Genomic DNA, 14455 nt, shown 5'->3' with positions numbered 1-14455 from the left:
GAACGTAGTCATAGACAACACTTGAGTGGATGAGAACGGCTGTGTTTTAACACTCTAGGCTCAATAGGCCTGCAAGAATACACATTGGGAGGATAGTCTCTGTCATTTTCAAATCCTAACATTTTATTTTTCAGTGCTCAAAGGAAAGTCAAAAGAAAGGGCTTGATCCAGACAAAATCTCACACCCTGAGGAGGATCTTTCACAAGTGTTTTTGCTTCTCTCTGTGTCCCTTCCTGGGCAGTGGACACCCCATAACCCTATTTCCCCCAGCTTGGCCTGGTAACGTTATTTACCAGTAGCCTGGCATGCTGATGCCTACGGGCAGACTGCCAACGACCCCTCTTCCTTAAGATCCTGAAGTCTTCTGGACTTCTGAGGTAAGCACTGGCCTTGGAATGAGAAGACTAGGACCCGAGGACCATCTCTATGACCTACCCACCATCTAACATTAAGCAATCTCTCTCCTCATCATTAAAGTGACACTTCATGGCCGGAGGTTGTAAGAATCAAGTGAAACGCTGAGCTATGTTGACTGAGATTTTGAGAGATCGTATCTTTTTCATTTTTTCCTAAAGTAGACTCTAGTGAAACCCTTTATGTCTGGTTCTATGTCCTTCGTAAGCTCCATAGAAATTTGTGTATCTATCCACACATCACAATGGTCTCTCCAACAACTTTCCTTAGTGCTTGTTGTGAACACACTTAAGAAATAGGGGAAGGGGAGGAGGAAAGTATAACAGAAAGAGCCGAAGGCTAAAGGTCTGCTCCTCACTCCCTCATCTTTGTGGCTTTGGGAAAACAATGCCCCATCTTAAGACCTCCTATCTACATAATGATGGGGTTTCAATAAGTAACTGCAGAAATGCTCAGACTAAACTTCATTTCTAGGTAAGCCTTGGGGCTACGTTCTCCTTTGTTTTTCTTTCCCCAACTTCCATTTTACAAAAAGTCTTCCCCTCCGTATCAGTATTTTTAAGCATGTGATCCTGGACCACCCAATCACAATCAGCTGGGAAGCTTGTTAGAAATGCAGATGCCCAGGTTAATATGGTGAGAAAAAAAAAAAATTTAGAGGAGAGGCGTGAGACTTTGGTATCTTTATTTTAACAAACTCTCCAAGTGACTTATACCCACTAAAATCTGCGGTTTTCACCCTAAGCTTCTCGCCTATAATTCTAGAGGAGTGGGACCATATTTGTTTTGATTACAAACATATTCCAAGCCCTTCGTACAGTGTTTGGCACTCAGATGACACTCAGCGAGCTTTTAAATGAGTCATTTAATGAATCAATGGTTCAAATGAACTCTGAGTTCTAGAGCTGTGGTCCCTCCCTTCATTGGAAATGGCCACCCTACTGGCTGCTGAGAGCCTAATCAATAAGGCCAGTGGTCATGAGGGTAACTGCTAAAAGCACCAAAATGTGAAACTGTTTCTCCCACATGAGAGAGGCTCCGTGGGCATTTTCCTCCTGCAAGTGCTGAGTGGGGAAGGATTTTTGAACAGGAGCAGACTTCGGTGTCCCTCCGTCAGATCACCTAAGAAATTTGTCCACATACCCAGCATGAAGCCTCCAACTGTCTGTGCCTAGAGCCTGGTAGCTCCAGAGCTCCGGTGAGTGAGAAGGTCAAGAAACCCCCAGTAGTGCTCACTGGTCCTGCCAAGGCTTGCTTGGGGGTTACTCTGCACCTCATTTCCAGCTCTTTGGGTATGCTGAGGAGAGATAGGAATTTTGGAGAACTTCCAGTTTCTTAGACTGATCTAATCCCTTATCACTGAGATCTGGCATCCTCATACTACACCTAATTGCTCAAATATTATTCATTCATTCGTTCACAATTGACCCAACATCTGTTGAACATCTGCCGGATGCTGACGCTGTGCCAAGTGCTGTGAGAAATAACCCCCCTGACCCAAACAAAGGAGGGACGCGGAGACTCGGAGCACAGTGAAATGTGGTTTAAATCAACGTTCCTGCAAGAGAGGGTGTCTGATGGACAGGCACACTCAGGGCAGTTACAGCAGGCAATTTATCTCCTAGCGTGCAAGTCCCTCCCCTGATTCCTCATTGGCTGAGTACTTACAGGGGTTACAGCCTTCCCCAGTGGTAGCCTATGCCCATGTAAGGCAAACAGTAGTCTCATTGGAACAAATGTATGTTCTTTGAGGTGAGGCAGAGACTTCAGGTCTTTGGGGGCACGCTCCTTGCAAAGCTTGCGAAAAATAAGTCTGTGAAATGGAGAGGGGAAGAACCAGGAAGTGAAGTGTCTGAGGGTTTGGGACTCCATTGCCGGGCGGGGGCTGGTACATATTTCCAGTAGGTCATAAACCTATTGTTAACCAGACAGCCCAGCTCTTATTTGGTATTTCTGAAACTGAATCATCTCCCTTACTTCTCACAATGCTCAGACCAAAAAAAATAAATAAATAAAAAATAAACAAAACAGAATTTTTACATTTAAGGAATTCACATGATAAAGGATTGTTTTATCATAATAAAGGAGGGTGAGATACACAAAAGTGAATCAATGCGAAGTGATAATCTTAACCTTAGGGTGGTGCCGCGGAGAGTTGGCAAAAGTAAGACAAACAAGGAATGTTTGCTTCGTACGTTCATTCTTTCAGCAGGCTTTTATCGAGCACCTACCAAGCACCAACCACAGTCTGGACTTTCTGGGAATATGGCTTTGAATATTCTAGAGCTTGAGTGAATTCACTAAGTGATCAAGAGGGAAGCAATTCAAAGGCAATGGTAGTGGCCACCATAAAGGAATGGAGTCAAATGTCCTCAGGGCTCTCCATAGCATTTATCTCCCTTCTTTTTAACCCTTTCATTTATTTTCAAAACTTGCCAGTTCCTCTTCCAGTGGTAGACCACAGAAAAGGACAAGTGCTTTATTTGGTAACTTGCTAATATAGACTCTCACCCAGACAATCGTGTCTCTAAAGCTTTACATAATTCCATAAATGAAACTAAGGGCATTTAAGGCAGCTCAGGAGGAAGCATAGATGTGTGTGAAGAGACTGGGTGCTGATGACCACCAGTTCCCACTTCTAGACCTCCTTTTATGAGTGGTAAGGCCGCCTCCACAGAGAGCTGTGGGCTTACTTCACAAAGAACTGATGATGGAAAGCTCCAAGGTTATAGAGAGGGCATCCTGTCTCCCGAGACCCTAGCAGAGCTCCTGGAACAGGCCAAGTAATTGTGGCCAAACAGGGTTCACTTTTCCAGATACTCAAAATCAATGGACTTGCTCACACTCAGAAGTAGTCCCCGCTGTTCGAAGCTTCCAGAACAGAGGGGGTGGGCGCTGGGGGAAAACTGTTAGTAGCAGAACAGATTGGCCAGGCTTTAAACCACAACAACAACAAATTTCCAGCTTGATGTGAATGATTTAGACACGGCAGAGCCACTGTGTCACATTAGTGTATGGACTCTTCACCCCTCCTGTCTAGAGCACAACGCTTTTCCTATTTCTTCAACCCCTTCTGACAATTTGTAGTTGGCACCGAACATTTTACATGTGTCATTTTGATTTGGATGATGACAAGGTATTTCTTGAAATTGATTTACTTTATGCCGAATATGAAATTGGATTCGTGATGGTTGGAGCACATGGAAAGTCCATGAAAAAAGTACCAAAGCCACCACACTGCAGGCCCAGGGGCTGTGAATCAGGCTGCTGTTCCCATGGGGGGCAGGTGATGCCCTAGGGCTATCGCTCAGGACAAAATGGAAGGAAAATCAACTCCCTTTGAACTGGTTTGAGTATAATTTCTTAGGGACTGTCCTGACTGGTCTGAGTAGACAAACCCAATCGGCATGACTTCCCTCACATAGACCCTCCCTCTTGACTTCTTCCCAGGTCTCCTCTGTCCTCTGGTTGCATGAATCCACCTGATTTCTGGCACGCAGCCCTTCTCTCCCTCCACTCTCCCTCCACCTCTGACCCTCCATCTGTCGCCCTCACTCTCACGGCTTCTTCCCTTCATCCTTCTCCAGCCCCCACCCACCTTTTTCTCCTTTCCCCATCTCATTCTGCCTCTTTGATGTGCTCCAGCTGCTGGGACTCCGTTCAACTCATTTTTCTGTTACTAACAAGGAACAAATGGACAACGATCATCAGAAACAGAATGGGAAACTCTCTTTCCACTCCCTCTGTAAGCACAGGACATGCACTTAACACAGTGGTTTGGTGGGAAAGAGGAGCTTTGAGTACAAAACCCACAGACCTCACCGTGGGGATTGTGCAGACCCCTCAAATGGGGGGCTCTGTTCCTCCACACCTCAAAAGAACCCCCTCAGGATCATCAGATTCGACAGTAATCGCTGGCCCCTGCTTCTCTCCACTTGGACAGTTCCTGCTTTGGATCAAGGGCTCCAGGGACACTATCAAGGGAAGACGAAGGCTACTGGTAGCCCAGGGCAAACATTCTCTTGAAACTCGATACAATTTCACAACCTTTTCCTGCTCCCATTTTATAGTCTTTATTCTGCATCAAACAAAACTGCTAAAAGTACACTTCCTGTAAAACCTGTGAATGACTCCTGGTCTCCTCTCCTTTTGGACAAAGCTCCTTGCTGTGGTTCACAGGACACTCCATCTTCTGCTAATTTTCTCCTCTGAAGCCAGCTTCCCATCTCTTTCTAATCTAGTCATGATAATGTGTGCATCTATCCCTGGCCATTGGTGGGGTCCCAGTTCTCTTCGTGGGCTCACCGTCTCCACCCTTTCTACCAGTGTGCCTGGCTAACTCCATTTGTCCTTTCACTTCAAGTATCGACGTCAACTCTTCCAGGAAGCCCTCCTTGATTCTCCTACCACATACACCTCTACCCTACCATTCACATGCACACCCTCTTCCCCGCACACGTTAAATATACATTCCATCCATACAACCCACACTCCCCGGCACGTGCCCACTCCTCCACACAGAAATCCACATACCCACACTTATACCGCCTACACATGTGTCCAACCTTACACATCAGGTTGAGCCATATGAAATTGCCAATATTAGATGTTTTTTTTTTAACCTCCAAAAAAGTAATTTGATATCATGTATATTCAACCTATGTATTCTCCCACTTCTGCCCAAAAATACACACCTATTCCCAAATGCACGCTCTCTTGGCCAACACAAAACCTCCCAACTGCCCCTTCTACGAAGTATTATGTAGATGAATTGCATGGTGTTTTCATCTCCCTCATGCTCAACATTTCTGGTGACAGTACACATTTCTAGTAGCAAGTTGCACATTAATGTCTCAGCATATACTTTGGAAAGGTGACCTTCCTCCTCCAGTGCCTCAGAAGCCTATGGCTGCTGATGAAAAGATACCTGGAATGAAGACGCCTCAGTATTTCAATAATTCCATTGTACTATAGAGCAGAAGAAACCCTTAAATCAATCTGTAGAGATTTCTGAATGACAGCAAAGTGTTTAAAAATGGTACAGAAGGTGGAACAAGGAAGAGGCTGAAAAGAATGCAATCCAGCTCCACAATTATTGAGAACCCCCTACGTGCCAGTGTTATGGGCTGAATTGTTTCTTCCCCCAAGTTCGGATACTGAAGCCCTAACCTTCAGTGTGACTCTATTTGGAAATAGGGCGTATAATGAGGTAATCAACGTTAAGTGAGATCGTAAGGGTGGAGTCTTAATCCACTAGGGCTGGTGTCGTTCTAAGAAGAGGAGACACCAGAGATCTCCCAATCTCTTCCTCTGTCCGTGGAGACAGGTGAGGACATACCCAAAAAGCGATGTCTACAAATCAGAAAGAGCGGCTCTACCAGACATCAACCCTGAACTGCCAGCCCCTTGGTCTTGGACGTCTAGCCTACAGAACTGTGAGAAAATGAATTTCTATTGTTTAAGCCACCCAGTCGGTGATATTTTGCTATGGACACTCTAGCAGACTCTACAGGCAGGCACACTATTCCAAGCATGAGCAAGAGGGCAGCGAGCAAACAGATGAGGTCTCCACACTCATAGAACATACACGCTGATGGGAAGGAGACGGACAATAAACAAATACAATAAGTATCATAGCCTAATTAGCATAAAGACGAGAAAAACAGCAAGGAAAAGAAACAGAGAAGGGATTGGATTAACAAGGTAGTGAGATGTCAGACCCTGTAAGGACTTGAAAGCCCTGATCAAACTTTGAATTTAATTCTGTGAAACGGGGAGCCATGGCAGGGTTTTGAGCAGAGCAGTAACCTTAATACAGGTTAATGAGGCAGTTTAATAATAAGCCTTAACACGCAGGCTAAGTCACTGTGGGGGAGGACAAATTAGGCTGAACCCCGGGGCAGTGAGGATGACCCTGGCTGCACTGTCTTCCACGTGATGTTTACAGATGAGGACACCATGGGAGGGGCCACAGCTCAGGCAGATAACGGGGGGCAGATTCACCCTAGCACACATGGAATAAGTCCATGCTGTAGTTAGTGGCTCAAGCTCGACTGCTCACTCCCTTGCTGAAATTTAAGATATTATTTGATCTCTCCACCCTTCACTAATTCTCTCTGTCAAACAGCGTTTAAAATAGTATTTCCTTCTGAGGTTGTGATAAGGAATAAAGGCGATTACTCCAGAGGACACAGAAGAATTATAATTACTGCCACTTATGGATTCTTATGTTTTCCTAGCACCGTTCTCTGTGCTTTTTATCTATTTATGCAACCAGTGCTCATAACAACCCTCGAGTTAGGTACTCGGGGTTGCTCCTTGCCTCTCTGGAGCTTATGTATAAAGCAGTAAAAGCCTCCCTTTATTTTACTCCCATCTTTTGGAAAATTGTCATAGTAAACGATTCTGTCAGAATAGGACATTCTGTTGGAGTCTGCTGGGAAACTCCAGCAAGAAATATACCAGCCTCTCATGTTGATGAGGTGACTGGGGTTCCCTTAGATCTGGTGACTTTGTGCACCGCACAGCTTGCATATCTGCATGAAGCAAGCCTGCAGATATGATTGCTATCCCCATTGGACAGATGAGAAAACTGAGGCTCACAGAGATTATGTAACTTGGTTGAGACTGTACCAAAAGAACGTCACTATGCTTTGAGCTAAGGCGCCCAGCACAGTGCCAGGTACAAAGGAGGGTTTCATTAATGACCAGGGGCAATTTTTGTCATTGTGAGAATGGACTCAAATAGGCAAAGTGGAGTCCATTACAGGCTTTTGCCTTAAAAGGGAAACGATTCTAATGACAGCAAAATGGACAAATTGGCGGGGGGGGGGGGGGGGGGGAGGGATAATTGCATCACCTGTCAGAATTGGTCCAGTGTTGTTAACTGGTCGTGCAGCACAGTTTAGTTTTTGATGTTGTGAAACAGAGTTTTTATGTGTGTTTAAAGCTTTGTTCTTTGTTAAAATGCCTTGCGTCTGACATTCTTTATCATCTTCACAAGGTTTCTACATCTAGTCCTGGTGATAGCCCTGCATTGGCAAGAGTGCAAGGTATCCTCCAGATTTCACAGATGTAAAACGGGAGAGTCTGTGTCCAGCATAGTCCCTTGTTTACAGGTTAAAGGACTGGATGGAGAAGCCTTCAAGTACACGTAAGCATTGACTCATTGACTCCTAGCCCCGGACAAATGGCGAGGGCATGCGCACACAGGTTCCTGTGCTCCCAGAGGCGAAAGTGATCAGGGACCGTCAGGAATGAGAGGTTTCAGCGAGTGGGCAACTGTCTTGCATGTTTTCCTCCAAAGATTTAAGAAATTCCTTGAGGGGCGTCTGGGTGGCTCCGTCTGTTGAGCGTCGCGTCGGACTTCAGCTCAGGTCATGATCTCACAGTTGGTGAGTTGGAGCCCCACGCCAGGCTCTGTGCTGACAGTTCAGAGCCTGGAGCCTGCTTCGCATTCTGTGTCTCTCTCTCTCTCTCTGCCCCTAGCCCACTCACATTCTGTCTCTGTCTCTCTCAAAAAGAAATAAACATTAAAAAAAAAAAGAGAGAGAGAAATTCCTTGAAAGAAGAAACCAATGATGTACACACCATGATTTAACTCCTAGTCAGCAGTTTTTGAAGTGTGGAGCGGCATCCATAAATAAATGAAAACTGTCCCACGTTACAGACAGACCTATCTGTTGGAAATGCTAATTCTGAGGATATTTTTCAAAAACAGAAGCATTCTCCCCGTACGGGCCACCAAAAAAAACAAAAAACAAAAAAAACAAGAAACAAACAAAAAAACAAAAAACAAACCAGAAGCATTCTTCCTTTAGGTTTTAAACCGAGAATACAAAACATAGGTAACCTTTTCTTGATGCCTCAAGATCAGCCTTTTGCTGTTGGTGCTCTTTTCTCAGGGCACCTAGGAGTCATTCCTAAATCTATACAGAACAGGCCAGGGAAGGGTCCGAGAGGGACATCTCATCTCTGGTACACGAAACAGCCAGGCGGTGGCCTGGCACTTTGCCTCTTGCCGGGTTGTGATACCAACTTCCATTCCCACGGCTCTGTTAGCCGCGGGAATGTGACTTGCGGGGAGGTGGGGATTCCAGATGTTTCCTTCACTTTCCCTACAGGACCTGGATATACGCCGGACTGAACCTGGACTGTAAGATACACCTTTAGTTTTTGCCAGTAAAAAAAGAAGGTGCTACCAAAAGATGCCCTAAATACCAAGGATGCGAAGATGCTTCATCAGCAATGAAACAGCATTAGTTGCAAAACACAACACGGTTCAGAGACTCAAGCAGTTAGTTAGGGGGATGGGGGAGGGGGCCAGACAAGGACCATGCTCTGTTAGTAAAGAGTCGGGTGGGAGTGAATTTGGGATAACAGCACTACTATGCATTGGTTGCTATGGTCAAAAATGTATTTGTAGGTGGGAAGCGTGTTAAGACAAAATTCCCAGGTGGGGGGGAAGGGCTGAAGGGGTGAGGGGCATTAAGGAGGACACTCGCTGGGATGTGCACTGGCTGTTTTGCGTAAGTGATGAATCACTAAATTCTATTCCTGAGATTATTATTTTAAAAAAGAATACCCAATTCGTATTTTTGACTACATTATAATGTCTGCTTTCTAATATTATTGACATGGAAAATTTCTCTCTTTTTTAATTTTTAAAATTATGGTTCAGTATTTAAATAAATTCTTTTGACAAAAAAAAAAAAAAAGAACAAAATTTCCCACTGGCTGATAAAATCTGGGTTCTGGAACCTGGAAAAGTGGGCACTTAGCATCAGATACACACAGCAGCTCACCTCATGGACACATTCCAGACTTCCAGATCAAAGTACTTCCTTTTTTAAGTACTCAGAGCCATTCTGAGAATGTTAGGTCCACATCTTTCCCATCTATGGGAATGAATGCAGAGAAGCCTTCTTATCAGGAGTGCCTATCAGGAGAGTCTCTCTCTCTCTCCTTCCTCTTTGCTGCCTTTGACTTGGGCTTCTGACTTTTCTGAATAAAAGATATCACCCCTCCTCCACAGGTCCTGCTATTTAAAAGATGTTTAAAAAATTTTTGTGCTAGGGGTTGCATGGGTGGCTCAGTCAGCTAAGTGTCTGACTCTGGATCTCAGCTCAGGTCATGATCTCACTGTTTGTGACTTCGAGCCCCGCACCAGGCTCTGCGCTGATGGCACAGCCTGCTGGGGATTCTGTCTCTCCTTTCTGCCCCTCACCCGCTTGTGCTCTCTCTCTCTCTCTCTCTCTCAAAATAAATAAATAAACTTGAAAAAATTGTGCTAGAACCAACAAAGTTTACAGTGACTAATCCTGAAAACAGTAGACACTTATTACACAGTAGGTGCTTATTAGTTAAATGCTCAGTAAACACATGACCAAGTCAGGGCAGAGTCTTGAACCCGAGTGCCCGCCTCCCACTGCTTTGCTGGGAGCTTTGAGGGGAGTTACTTAGTCTCTCTCAGTTTTCCTCTCCTCATATCAGGAGGCTGAATAGGATATGAGCATAAATTGTCAGGCAGGGTGCCTGGCACGTAGTAAGACCTCAGTTAATGGAAGCTGAGAAATAGTCATTCAGTCTTGCATCAGATTTGCTGAAACTTATGGGCATCGAGATGAAGAGAACAGACTCTGCTCTGGAAAAGCTCAAGGCTCAGTGTGGGAGGCCAGTGTAGACACCACCAATGATACTCTGGAGCAGTGGGGCTTCGCCCGAGGGGGCCGACATGGTCTGCAACGGCCCGCCGCATCTAAGCAGGTGACGCTAGAGCTGAACGGGCATTTGCCAGATGGACACATGGGAAAAGAGAAAGGTGGGCAGAATATGAATCCTGCAATGGGGGAGGAGACTGAGAAAATAGTACTATTTCTCGGGGCAAGAGGCAGGGGAGGAGGTAAGACAAACAAATGGGCAGGGAGCCTGACATACGGTTTTGTGTGCAGGCATAAGGACTTTACTTTTTCCCCATAGGAAGTAGGGGCACAGTAGGAACTACTCACACAGAGCTATACCTTCACATCTACTATGGTATGGCAGACGGGCTGCTTGCTGTGTGTGCGTGTGTTGGGGGGTTGGGGGAGGCCAGGTAGGGAGGTGATTTCATTCGTGCTCCCCCAACTCCAATCCCATAGACACACACTGTTCACGGCTCGTTCATTATAATGAGTTTACAAATTCCCACCCACTCTAGAGTTGAACATCTAAGCAAGAAGTCCAGATTTAGAAAACCAGATATCTTTTCTCTTTGTCATTATTTTGCTCCATCCCGACCCTTAAATCATCCTCTGCCATCCCCCACACTAGCCTGGGGCTAGCACATAAAACCCACAGACAGCACCTCCAGCTTGGAGTAGCTGTCCATCTGTTTACTCTCCCCCTTAGTAACAGCTGTCACTTAGTCATCCGAAAATAGAAGCAGAATGCCTACCACATATCCACTCCGAAGTGTAAGGTGAGAATAAAAGGGTGAATAATATAACTATAGTGCCTACCCTCAAGGAATTTTTAGACTGACAGAGAACTTTCTATAGACTGGATGCATTTCTCCTGTGTGTTGCTCCCAACAATGCTATGAGATGCAGGGTATCGTTATCCCCATTCTAGAGATTAGGAAATGGGTTTTGGGAGCTGAGGTGACTTGTCCAAGCACACAAATAGGATTCCTCTTTTGTTCTCAACATCTTTTCTCTTATTCTTTAATCATCATCTTGTCAGGACGGGAACCTCTTTCCCATTCCTGATATATCCTTCCTGTGTAGGGAACTCAAGGAACAAAACATGACCAACCTCTCTACTCCTTCTAGACACAGAAGAGTGACTCGAGGTGACTAGCAGTTTGAAAGGAGAAACTGCACACCTAGTCCTTTTCTTTCCCTGCCTCCTGAGACTTGCCCTAGTCTCAAAGCACACCTGCTGTCCTCCTCCATGGCCTCCCTTGCCCACACATCACCACTAAAAGCATTGCCACCACATGGCTAAGTAATGCGTCCATGGCTATCTATAGGTTTGAAGCCAGGTGGGTTCACCCCAGAGTCTCTATCCTTGACCACTGCGTTGGTTTGTGAGGGCTGCCACAATGAAACACCAAAGACTGGTTGGCTTAAAGAATAGAAATATATTTCCTCACAGTTCTAGAAGCTGTAAGTCTGAGATCAAGATGTCAGCAGGGTGGGTTTCTTCTAAGGCCTCTCTCCTTGGCCTATAGATGACCATCTTCTCCCCCTGTCCTCACCTGGTTTTCCCTCTGTGTGTGTCTGTGTCCTAATCTCCTCTTCTTATAAGGACATCAGAGATATTGGACTAAGGCCCATCTGAATGACCTCATTTTACCTTAACGATCTCTTTAAAGACCTTACCTGTTAATACCTTCACATTCTGAGGTAATGGGGATTCGGACTTCAACATGTGAATTTTTGGAGAACACAATTCAGCCCCTCCACATCCAGCAGCTAAGACTGTCTCTTTCATGGCTAGACAAGATTGATACAAAAATAATGGGAATGTGAGGGAAGAAGCTATGTAAGCTCTCAGGAATGGATAAACAAATTAATGTGGGAGTTGAAAAGAGGAAGGAATTGCCTCCAGCTCCTGGAATGGGGCAGGGCTGTGAAGAAGATAAAGGAATGCCCCTCAGGGCTCTTGGCCATGGCCAACAGAGACCAACTCTGGCTTCCATAAGCAGATTAATAAAATATGTATACTGGGAAGAATAGAAGATTTACGGAATGCCAGAAAAGGATGAAGTTGGTGTGAGAAAAGCATAAAAAATAAAATAAAAATAAAATAAATAATAAAATAAAATAAATAAAAAATAAAATAAAATAAAATAAAATAAAATAAAATAAAATAAAAACATTCCAAGGGGTCTGGGTGGCAGAAACCCATGGAGAGCCCCTTCCAGATGTCCCTTCCAAAATGAATTCACTCTAGTCACTTCTTCCCTTATAGCACTCCCTTTGAGACTCAGATTTCCAAGATGGAATACAATGAAGCTGGCTTGAGGCACGTATCTATTCCTTAGAGCTTAAGGGGTCCAGGATGCCTGGAATAAGGCTGCATCAAGTAGGGGTGGGTGGGTAGTGCCTTGGAGACAGATCAAGAGGCTGTCACCAGGGGAGGGGGAGTAAATGCTGAATAGGCAGAAACAGCACCACCATGGAAGGCCTCATTGTCATGTTATAGTTGGGGAAACTGAGTCTTAGCTTTAGGTGCAGCTGGTGATTTAAGAGATGCGGGATTTATAAGAAGTTCTGCTAATTCTAAATGATGTGCTCTTTCTAGCTACCCCATAGTGCATCAGGTTGCCCAGTTCCAGGGTCAGCAAATGAATATACGAGTAAATACATAAATAAATCAGTAAGCAAACAGGTACATGACAAAGCAAGAATTCTGGAATTTTAATCCACTAATAAATATAAACTCTCTCTTCACTACGAAATTGAAGTGAAGGCTGAGGTATGCTTAATAAGGGAGCTTTTTTTGTTTGGTTATCATTAATATTCAAGAGAGGATCTGAATCCACACAATCTACCTTTTGCAAGAGGAGAACAAGTTCTCGTTTTCTCTATCAATTCATCTGGGCCACGACAAGCTAAGGAATCTTTGTTCACAGCTCAACTCCTGTAGGTGACCTCTGCTTTCCTGCCATTTGGATTATTAAGGCTACCAGGCAGGGGTCATGTCCACCTCCGTGTTTGCAGTAGCACTTGATATATTGGTGGATCGCAAAAAAGCATGAATTGACATTAAGCAACGTGGATCGGTTTGTCATGTATATGTGAGCAGGAATGCTGAGTTCCATATTTGGGGAAAGGTACTTGAGAAGGGGTGGGGGTGGGGGAACAGCAGATGCTGCATCAGTCAATTGATTGGGTACTTAACGAGCCCCCAGTTATAAGTCCAGTGCTATGCAAGCCCCTCAAAAGAGAACCAGAGAGTGAGTCAACAGCAGATTCTCAGGAATGTTTTGTCTTTCTAGTTACAGGTTTTGTAACACAAACTTCATCTCTGGAATGAATTTAAAGGCCAACTCACAAGGGCATGTCATGTCCATGGTATTCTTCTCCACAACCATCATGCTAATTATGAGAAAAAGATCAGACAAACCCAGACATTCTGCAGGATATCTGGACAGTACTCCTCAAGAAGACTGTCAAGGTCATGAAAAACAAGGAAAGACAGAAACTGCAAGAGACCAGAAGAGGATGAGGGGACATAACAGCTAACTGCGATGTGGTACTCTAATTGGATGCTGAAATAGAAAGAGAACAATACTGGATTGAATAGTGCACCCATTTCCTCCAAAGTTTATGTTTACCCAGTACCTGAGAATTGGACCTCATGTGGGAATAGGTTTTTTGCAGATGTAATCAAGTTAAGAGGAGGTCATACTTGATTAGGATGGCCATAAAGTCAGTATGATTGGTGTCCTTGGGAAAGGAGGAAAGGTTGTACACAGAGACATAGACCGAAGGGGAGAAGGCCATGCAAAAACAGAGGCAGAGACTGAAGCGATATGTCTACAAGCCAAGTGTCTTAGTCTATTTGGGCTGCTATAACAAAATACAACAGACCGAGTGGCTTTTAAGCAAAAGAAGTTTATTTTTCACAGTTCTGGAAGCTGGAAGTCAAGATCAAGGTGCCAGCACTGGCAGGTGAGGGCCCCCTTCTGGGTCACAGATTTCTTTCTTTCTCTCTTTCTTTTTAAATGTAAATCCATTAATTAACATATAGTATAATAATGATTTCAGGAATCGAATTTAGTGACTCATCACTTACATATAACACCCAATGCTCATCCCAACAAGTGACCTCCTTAATTGGGCCACAGACTTCTTGCCATAGTCTCACATGACAGAAGGGGCAGGAGAAGTCTCATGGACCTCTTTTGATAAGGACCTTCATTTCCTAGGACCCCACTTCCGAATACCATCACGTTCCGCATTAACATTTCGACTTACCAACTTAGTGGAAATACAAACATTCAGACCACAGCACCAGGGAGCTCAGGATTGCCCGCAACCATCAGATGCT

Source organism: Acinonyx jubatus, chromosome F2 (genome assembly GCF_027475565.1).
Source record: "Acinonyx jubatus isolate Ajub_Pintada_27869175 chromosome F2, VMU_Ajub_asm_v1.0, whole genome shotgun sequence".
NCBI classification, from domain to species: Eukaryota; Metazoa; Chordata; class Mammalia; order Carnivora; family Felidae; genus Acinonyx; species Acinonyx jubatus.
The sequence above is the reverse complement of the archived record's forward strand: the minus strand, read 5'-3'. Positions refer to the sequence as shown.